Source organism: Pteropus medius, unplaced genomic scaffold, assembly GCF_902729225.1.
Source record: "Pteropus medius unplaced genomic scaffold, Ma_sr-lr_union100, whole genome shotgun sequence".
NCBI classification, from domain to species: domain Eukaryota; kingdom Metazoa; phylum Chordata; class Mammalia; order Chiroptera; family Pteropodidae; genus Pteropus; species Pteropus medius.
In genome coordinates, this window is record NW_024349519.1 from 2,175,068 (window position 1) to 2,185,324 (window position 10,257).

The following is a 10,257-nucleotide window of genomic DNA, read 5'->3' on the forward strand; positions in this document are numbered from 1 at the left end:
AGAGAGAGAGAGAGAGCGAGCGAGAGAGCACGCAGGAGAGCATCTCCTCCCAAGGGAATATGCTTACTATGACAGGCGACTTGCTCTGGTTATACAACGTGCATTTATATAGGCCTGACAGTTTCCAGTGTGTTTTCACACAGAGTGTGATCTTCCCCTGCAGCCCTGGGAGGTTTACTTGGGTAGTTAAACCCTGCGGAGGCAGCTTACAGGAAACAATAAAATGTTAACATGTACATTGAAAAAGCAGGGAAAATAAAAGATGAAAAAGGAAGTGAAGATGGGGTTGGGGAATGTCTCCTGGAGACAAAAATCATGTGAAGGACACAGGCGGAGATTGTTCTTTCTGTTTTTATTTTTATTGTTGTTGATGTTTTCTGGATGGAGAACTAGCACACTGTGGGGACATGCCCTCACTGGAGTCATCCTCACGCCTTCAGATGCTGGGCCTCCTCTTTGTCCTGTAGCCCTTCAGTGGACGTGGGTGCAACTAGTTGCACACATCAGTGTAGTGATTAAGAGTTTAGATTCTTGGGCCTCAGAAGCCCCACTTGCCATCAAGTGACTTTGGCAAGTTTCTTAACTTTTCTGAGCCTCAGTTTCTTCCTTTGTAAAAGGAGGATAATAACAGTAACTACCTTATAGGACTATTGTGAAGATCAAATAAGATAAATGAAATAGTACAAGTGAGATGCTTAGTACAGTAACCAGCACACAGTAAGCATTTAATACATGGTTGTTGATCACTACTAATATTAATGAATAATTATAATATGATAATTAGTAATAGTATAAGCTAAACTTTTCCTTAGCAGTCTCTGGAGTGGCTGAGTGGCCTCACGGATGGTACAGGTGAGAGGATCAGAGGAAGGCACATCTTCTGGTTCACTGCAGCAGGGAGAGGCAGATGGGCTGGCGAGCAGGAGTGGGGTACACAGGGAGGCAAGGTCTGGTTGAGGAGGGCCCAGAAGCTGAGGGAACAATAAGAAGGGCAAGGGAATGAATTTGAGACCTCCGAGGGAGAAGGAGAGGCCCAGAGGCAGCCCTGGAGCAGTGACCGTGCTTCCTGTTGGGGCAAGCACTGGCCCTTGAGAAAGACTAGATGGGCTGGCTGCTAGAGCAGCTGGTTGAAGTGTGGCACCAAGGAGTGGGGGAAGGGGAGAGAAAGGCAGAAACTGACAGAACCTCTACTCTTCTCCCCATGTTACGTATGGGGCCCCCATCTTGACTGCTCAGGATGTTTTGCTTATGATAAGAAAGATGGTGGTTAGACATCATGGTAAACTTCCCATCTCAAAGATTGGAGCTACTGGAGCAGGGGAGTGAGAGTAAGTGGGAACTTTTGTTTTTGAGTACTTTTGGGACCTGAGAAACCTTAGGGCAGTCTGGACCAGGGTGCTGGGACAGCGGAAGCCTGCCTGCTCAGGAATTCCTTAAGTGGGCAGGGCAGGCCACCCCTGCTGTAAGGAGAAGGCTGTGGGTGATGGGAAGTGGATGCTGGCTATCTGGAGCAAGTAGCCCTGCTCTTTCCTTCATACCATCACAAAGGGCAGGAAGGGAAGACTAAGTCGTGGGTCTAAGATACCCTGGGAGGCCCGCAGGGCTTGGAGGAAACCCCCATTTTTCTTTGCCAGAGGACAATGAGTCTCTCCAGAGAGCACCAGCCCCAGGAACTGACAGCCGCACACACAATTGCCCCGTTCCCCCACCTCACGGTTCAGGGGTCTCCATCCATGAAGAGAGGCACCGAGTGGAATAGAGGACCTGGGGCAGGGGCAGGGATCCAGGGAAGGCTCTTTTCCCAACCTCCGGAGCTCTAGCTGCTGCTGCCATGGTTACGTCTGCTTCCTGTTTGATTCATCTCAAACAGCAGAAGGGGGCGCGGCGGGTAAGACAGGGCGGGTGGCTTCCAGCTTGGCCACCGCTGCGTGGGGCTGTTTACAACAGCCTCGTGTGGGATTCCCAGAAAGAGACTCCAAACCGGACATCCTGCGGCTGCAAAATACCCAGGTGTCAAGAGCTAAAAATAGCTGCCACCGGGCCCCAGCAGGGTTGGGGGGGCGGGTTGGGGAGTGGTTAGGGGCATGCTTACAGCTGAGGCAGCAGAAGGAGGCTGGAGGGCCAGCTTCGCTGCCCTGACATTCAGCCTCCTGCTTGGTGCACAGTTGCTGATCCTGCAAAGCTTCAGCCCCCTCCCACGGACTGACAGGACGCCTTTGTGAGGGGCAGGTCCAAGTCCCAGGCCACTCACTTGGGAGCCCAGTCTCTGCCCCAGGTCCCTCTAGATAGAGGGGAGCTTACTTTGGGATGCTAACGAGAGAGCTTCAGAGGGACTTGGAAGCTTCTAGAGAAAGGATATGGCAGGGCACCCAAGAGCAGAGAACATGATGCCCATGGACCTCAACCTGTTGTCAGCCCCTTGTTCAGACATGTGGTCTGAAATCATTGCGTGGAATTTGTGAAGCTGACGGTTGCTATCTAGAAGTGATTCATTAGGATTGTCTTCATGGGAGCCCAAAGGTGAAATAGGCAGCTTCTGCCCTCCAGTCTGCAGTAGGGCCGGGGTTTGCTTGTAAGGGTCTTCGTGGGGCTATGTGATTTTTTTATCTTTCTCTCTGCCCAGCTAGGTCCTGTATTTGCTCTCTCCGTGCTGGCCTGTGGGGAGTGGAAGTGCTAGGGAGGAGTAAGGGAGCATATTGGTTGAGAACATGGATTCTGGAGCCCAATCGCCTGGCTCAGGTCCCAGTTCAGCCAATTGCATGTTATGTGACTTCAGACAGGTTATTTAACACTGCTGGGCCTTAGTCTACTGATCTACATAATGGAGATAAAGCAGTAACTGTCTGATTGATTGGTCATGAGGGTTAAATGAACTAGCACATGTAAGGAACTTAGAACAACTCTTAGCACATAGTAAAGTATTACTATAGTTTACAAAAGTTCAGGTGAAAGAGAAAGGGAAGAGACTGTAGTTGAGAGAGGCAGTGGGTAAGAGATGGGGCCTGAGAATTCATCTGGGAGAAAGCGGACTGTGGTAGAGCAGGGGAGGATGCAGTTGGGACCAGACACTGAAATGCTTATGCCAGAAGGGAAGCTGCAGACAAGTTCAGGGGCAAGCAGTATTAATCGTGATCATTGAGGCAGTATCTACCACGTGCTAGGCGCTTCACACACAGCATTGCTAATCTCATAACTGCTTCCAAGCAGATATTCGTATTCTCTTATTATGGATGAGGCAGCTGAGGCCTGACCAGGTCACGTTGTATCACTGGCTCTCCCTGCTGGTCACTGAGGGAGTCAGAGTTTGAACCCAGGTCCATCTGACCTCAAAGCCAATTTCCTCTATGCTGTGGATAACTTCCATAACTTCATGTGACAGGAATTTCCAGCCAGCTTGCAGGCCCCTGGATTCTGGATAAATCTGAGCATTAAGCAGCTTAATGTCAAGAAAATGAGTAAGAATTTCTGGAAGAGGTACCCACGAAACTATTAGAAAGGGTTAATTCTAGGGAAATTCTAGGGAGTTAGATGAGTAAGAAACTTTGTTGTATACTTTTTGGGGCTCTGAATTTTTTTAGTATCTATAAGTAGTACGCTTTTTAATTTCTCAAAAATTCTGAGTTTATTTTAAACTCCTTGAAAGTGAGAACCAAGTTTCATTCTTATTTCCATCCATTCAACCCCTGGATGAGTGAGCTCACAATGAAAGTGCTTAGTACCTGCATTTGGGATAGACTTTTTGGGTTCCCCTTGCACTGGTCTGGTCTGGCCTGGCAGTACCACTGACCTGCCAGGTGACCATGACCTGTCTCTTCCCTCCTCTGTGAAGTGAGAATGTTGGACTGAACAATCTCTAAAGCTTCTTTAGTTCTAATATTCTCAGATTCTGTGACCCGGGTGCCCTCAAGAAGGGCTTCTCTCCTCTGTTCTCAGCCCTCACTCTGTGTCACAGAGGCCTGGCAACCATGATGTTCTTTCTTAGGTTTATTTATTCTTGGATCTTCCTGAGGCCTCAGCTTTCCTCTTTTCTGCCAGCATTGTCCTGCCTGTGTCAGGGAAACAGAACCAGAGCTGCAGCATGGGGTGTGGAGGGGATCAGCCCTGAATCTAGCACTTGGCCTTCTGTTGCTGCCTGCTTTCCTCCAGCTCCTGGGGCTTGGGTCTTCCTGCCCCTCCTTTTAGCTGGTCAGGAGACCAAGCAGGTGAAACAGCTTCAAAAAAGACATCAGAGGTGTTTAGGAGAAGGCTTCTGGGTGGCAGTGCTCCTGGGGAAGCCATCTCCCTGACAGAGGGCCTGCCGCACCTGGGAGAGCAGGTGGTCAGGCAGGGCTCAGGTTTCTCTGGGCAGGTAAAGGCCCGGGGCAACAAGGTAAGTGGGGAGAACAGCTTGTACAGGTGCTCAGGCGATGGAAGAGTGGCCTTTGTGTCTGCTCTGGAGGTTGTTGAGGGCTGAGGTCGACTCAGTGGGGCAGGATTTCTGGAGCTCTTTGGTTCTGGTTGAGATCAGGTATTCTGGTTTGGGGAGGTGATTTGGTAGGCCAGGTGCCTCAGTGCCAAATAAACTGTCTCTTCAGCCTTTTTGCTTCCCAAAAAGGTAGAAATGGGTAGAGCTAGAACTCCATAAAGGAGAGGTCTCCACCCTGGTCTGGATCTGTGTGAGAAGGGTCCAGCCCTACACAGCATTCTCCACCCCTTGGGCCCGTTCACTCCTGATGCTATTTCAGTTTGACCCCAAATTAGTGGTACCAGTGCTTTTAGAGGGGCCATTGGTAAGAGGGGCCTCCAAGTTTATCCCCAGGCCTGAGATGCAGGATGTTCACTTTCTGGTTTCAGTTTACCCACTGACTAGGTGCCTTTCACTACCTTTCCACCCTCTGGGACACTGGAGAGCTATTCCTCAGGTCTTATCTCTGATGTTCTGGGCTTTTCAGAAATCAAAGGCTGGCAGCCCAGAGCTGGGGAGTTAGGGGAGAAGCCAAACTTTTTTCAGGAATTGCTTTTGGAAACAGCCCCTGTTAGCAGCACAAATGCGCACACACGTGCACACATGCAGCTTTTCTGAACAGAGTTTATATCATCGATCGGCTTCACAAAACATCCCTTTTGGGCCTGGTAATAAACACTACGGAGTTCAGGGCCTTTAGTTTTTCTCCTGTCCAGAGAGTCCACGGTGTCCAGAATCTGTGGTTACCAGGAGAGTGAGGCGCAGAGAACTGGCTCTGTTCCCAAGCGTGAATGCTGCTGACCAGTCCTCAGGGACCAGGGAGGTCGGAGAGAATTCTCTGTAGTCAGGGACTCTAGGCCCAACACGGGCTCTGGGAGTGTACCTGGGAAACTGATTCAGAAACCTCTCCTGGGGCACCAGGTCCTGCAGAAGAAAGAGGTCCTAAGAGAGCCCAGGATGGGGGTTACCACATCCTGGGGCGGAGAGGCTGCCTCCCGCCCCAGTGTTCCTTGAGGCTCACAAACCTTGAGAAATATTCATGCCATGTCCTGGGCAGGAAGCCAGGAGAGAGGCATTGTGTTCAGTTCACCAGTTCCTAACAGAGCCTGCCATGCGCCCAGCAAAGTGTTAGGTAGAGAGGGACATGGCTTACGAATGAAACCCCAGACACTATGATTAATGAAATGTCCAGGTGGTAGACACAGAGTGGGTGCTCTGGGAATTGAAGAGAGGAGAGGTCAGGGGGAGCTTCATGAGGAGGTGGGCTTGGATCGGACTTCAAAGGACGGGCAGAATTTGAATAGGTGGAGCCACATTTCCCTACCAAACGTTGTCATCAGAAGCATGGGGCCTGAGTGTTTGAGGGCAGTTGGTGGGAGTCTCTCTGGGCCCAGGGTTGTCCCATCCCCCAGTGGTGTCTGCCTGCAGGGAGTTCTTCTTTTTCAGCTTTAGAAGAGGAACTGTGGCTGCCCCTTAGACTCAGATCCAAAGAGGAGCACCCATCAATTTTCTTCCAGAAAATACTTTTTCTACCCCAGGTCTGGCCTAAAGAGGGCTTCTGTGTGTCCACTAAATGCCCCCTCCAGATGGCTTTCCAGTCCCTGGCCTCCTGTCCCCTTGGCTCTGAACTGGGACAGCAGGAGGGAAAGGTGTCCATCCCACTCAGCCCACTCAGCCTCTGGGCTCCTGAGGGCCTCTCTCCTTCTGAATGGGATAGAGTTTCTGGGTTGGGCTTAGGAGCCTGAGAGAGGTGACCATTTCTAGAAGGAAAGACTTCTATTTCATGTTACCCTAGAAAATGGCTGAGTGGTTGGTTCTCTTCCCTGGGGGAGCGGGCCGCAGGACACAGGATGGAGCAGCAGGAGGAAAGGAGCTCCTACCATGGGGTCCTCGGGCTGTGTATTCCAGACGCCTCATGTTACAGCTCCCACCAGATCTAACTTGACCTCCAGGCCATGACCCAGTTCCTCTCCCACTGTGGAAGCGTCCGAGTGGGCCCCAGTTCCTTTTCTCCAGGCCTGATTTCCCCTGTCCATCTCCCTCCTGGCATCTTTAGTGTAGTCTCAGCAGCCGTGCTGTCCCACCTCACCTCCTAGCCCTTTTCTTCCCCTTTGGGCTCTGGGAACCCGAGCACATCAGGAGGGCTGAGGGCATTGTTGGGTGAACTGGCACCTCTTTGGGTTCTTGTGGGCTGAGCTCCAGCAGGGTGAGATATCTGAGTCGCTCAGTAGATTGGAAGAGGAAGAAGGAGGCAAGGACTGCCATCGTCCAGCATGGGAATTAGAGGAAAGGAGTGACGTGCAGTCTTCTCTTTTTGGTTAGCTTCTGGTGGAGGTGCAAGGTTTTGGAGGGCTCAAGCTAGCTGGGTGCAGGCCTCCTGGAGTGGCAAGGAGCCTGCCTGGCTTGGCTCTCCTTGTGCCGCCTCCCTGCAGCCCCTATTCTCCATCTCTCTTCTCTCTACAGATGGGACCCAGGTGAGCCCGGGTGCCCACTGTCCCAGTCCCCCTGGCACAGGTAAGCATGGGTCCTGAGGGAGACTGTGGTGGGGAGTGGAAGGTGAGGATGGAAAGGACATGAGAAGGGTGAGGAGCTAAACAGTGGTTGGGCAGGGTAGCTAGTTGATCAGCCAGGGAGTTTGGGAGGTAGGGGTTCTAGGGGAGAGGGGTAAAGAATGAGGATAAGGTGGCACCTCTGGATCCAGGCTGACCCCAGTGCTAGGAAACACGACAGGAAAAGGAAAGGCAAGATGCTCTTTTTGTTCCTTGCTGGATGCAGAGAAACAGGAAAGCGAGTAGGAAGCTACTATTTATTCTCAGGCCCTTGCCTTATATCAGGCTCTGGGCAGGACGGCATGTTCTCGATTGTTGGCTCTTTCAGTCCTCACACCAGCCCTGCAAGGTGGGCATGGCAGCCCTTGCAGGATGGAACGATGCATTGTGCTACTGGGGTGGGAAGAGAGGGACCCTTCTTCCTGGTTCTCTCACCTTCCTTGCCTCCTGTTAGACTGCACCGGGCAAAGAGATGAGTGGAGTTCCTGCAGCTGCTCTGCTTTAGGACATGCCTGTAGGGCTGGGGTTGGGGTTGGGGCTGTGGCTGGATGAGGGCTGCCCCCTCCTTAATTTCATCCAGTATCCACTGAGAGTCTATTGGATGCAAGGTATGTACCTGATGCCTAATAGTTACATATGGCAGGAAGGAATGAAGGCCAGGTACCCTCTTTGCTTCTGTTCTAGGTGTCCAAAAGCTTATAGGCAAGTTGGGGAGGACCCATAAACAAAAAGAGAAATAATACTAGAATGCAATATGTGACCATTGCCAAATGAGGGGACAACTGATTAATGTGTTCATCCAGTCATTCAAGAAACGTTAAATCTACCACCTATTATTATTTAGTCTTTCTAGATGTGTAATTTCCTAAAAATTAAATACAGAAATTAGAAAAAGAAACATTAATGAACCCTATCTCTGTGCTGGGGCGCCTTCCTAGGCATTTTTTGGGGATATAGAGATTTATTCATTGATTCAACCAGCATTTATTGGGTGCCTATCATGTCCTGGGTACTGTTCTAGGTGCTGGGTTAGGGAGCAGTAAACAAAACCAAGTCCTATCCCTTGGAGCTTACCTTAGACGTGGCCCCTGCCCACGTGGTGCTTATAGGGCACAGAACCGCCAACATGATTGAAATCCAGAGGAGGGAGGGACAAGGGGAAGCTGGGCTGGGTCCAGAGAAGAGCGAAGTCTGCAGCTGATCTTGGAAGAAAGGGTAGGATCTGGAAAAGTAGAATCGAGCAGTGAGTATAGCACCAGCAGAGGGATGTTGTGAGCAAAGGCTCAGAGGACAAAAGGCACATGGACAAGATGGGAGCTGATGGCTTAAATGGCGGGTTTGAGTTCAGATGTAGGAGACGAAGTTGAGAGAAGCCAGGTTAGCACCATATTCTTCAGATCCCTAAATGCTAAATCACCTCAAGGGATGTTCTCAGGGTTGCGGGCGGAGCCCCTCCCACATTCCCAGAAGCCTTCTTTTCTGGAGGCCATGGCAGGCCTGGGGGTAAGAGATGGGGCCGCTTACGGTTTGTGTGTGGCTAAAACCACTAGCTGCAAGTGCAGTGGCCTGCCTTGGGTCCCCGAGGTCCTTCTTGCATCTTCAGGGGAGTAACCTCAGGAAGCTAGGACACCTGGGGCAGAAGTGTATTGGCATCTGAGCCCCAGAATGAAACTGGTTTCTCTGCATGGACGCATAGGAGAGCAAAGGGTGAGGGGAACAAAGCTGCGCATTGCCTGTTGGCTGCTTCTGGGTACACAGCTCTCCCCTCCTGTCTCCTGACAGCCAGACAGTTGTATAGGCATCTCCTTCCTCTGCTTCTTTTTTGTCTCCATCTCATGGTCAGAGAATATTAGAAGGGATGCCCCATAGCAACAACCTGCTGTAGGCTCCTCTTCTTCACCCAGTGAGAAACTCCCATGAAGAGAGGTGACTTCTTTTTTTTTTCTTGCCTGTTTGACCCCATCAAGGTGAGCAACAGTTTAGGGACCCTGGATTTTCAGCTTTTGAGCTGCAAGGGGGAGGTGACTATTGAGAGTCAATGAGAAAACAGAGCCAAGCACTGTCTTCAGCAGGACTAGAACCCATGCTCACTCTGCCCCGAGCTGGGTGGCCCTTACCTAAGCCTCAGTTTCTTTGTTTGGGATGACTGAATAGTAATAGCTACCTCCCAGGGCCTATGGGGGTGATGAGGTGAGAAGATTTTGCAGCCATATGTGCACGTGTGCTACAGATGTTAAGATAATGACTAGTTATGGTTGAGTTGGGCCTGGAGGCCGAGTTTCCTGACTCCCCAGCTGGAGCTTTGCCATAGTGCCTTCCAGTCTCCCTCAGTCTCAGGCCCCAAGGACAGCCTGTGGTTGCCCTGATGGAGATTGTTCAGCATTGAATGAGCTGATGGAAGCCTCACCAGGAGGATTTTTGTGCTTGTGTGCTCTGTTTGAGGGCACCTACTTCCACCCCTACCTGCTTCCTCTTCTTCAGTATAATCACCCAGCAGCAGATCCATCTCTGAGCATCTTTCGCTGCTCAGCTCGGCCTGGTCCAACTGGCTGTGCTGGTGGAGAACCTGGTCTGGCAGCTAGGTATAAATAGTCCCTGCACCCACAGCTTTGGCAATGTGCCCCTGGCATAGGTGCAGAGGACACTCAAGAAGAGGCAACTGTCCTTACTACTGCAGGCCTAGAGTTGGCATGAGGGTAACCGAGAGAGCAGGCTCCATGGGCATGTGGTCTGTGCAGGCCTGAGGTGGCAGTCAGGGCTTGGCTGTAAGTTTGAGGCACCGCTTCTTTATCCTATGGCCTGGGATAGAGTAGGGAGGGTGGCGACTGAGAGGCTTGTGAGGCCCTTTGGGGTTGGAAGCTGAATAAAGGGGACTGTCTGCCCGTCTGATTGCTGTCATTAGGGGCAGCGGGACCAAACCCTAATTCCAGAGGGAAAGAAGGGAAAGAAAAGGCAGGATCCAGAATGTACCACCAAAGGGCTTTTGGCCCATCTTCAAATCTCCACAGCCCCAGCTTCCAGCTTGGAGAAGCAACATATTTAGTGGGAAAGCGGTATGCTCATAGTCAGAAGTCTCAATTTGAACCCCACCAGCGATGGATTGTGTACATTTTCTATCACCTCTTTTCTCATGGGTGAAATGGAATTGAAAATACCTACCTCGAGGGACCATGGTGAGGACGAAGTGAAGAAAAGGCCCCTCAAACATGTTGTGTCATTTTGAGTCAAGTGAGCCTGAAGGAGGCTGATGAGGCTGTAACCATG

The 10,257-nt window shown here is 51.1% G+C and overlaps 1 long non-coding RNA gene across 1 annotated transcript in view; it reads left to right on the top strand.

Annotated features, from left to right (window-relative positions):
• LOC120618234 (uncharacterized) overlaps positions 1-7,157 on the top strand; it is a 15,630-nt gene extending 8,473 nt beyond the window's left edge. The window contains exons 2-3 of the long non-coding RNA XR_005657172.1: positions 6,908-6,958; positions 7,146-7,157. This is a non-coding gene — a long non-coding RNA (uncharacterized LOC120618234). The remainder of the gene's footprint in view (positions 1-6,907; positions 6,959-7,145) is intronic.
• Positions 7,158-10,257: the final 3,100 nt, after the last annotated feature.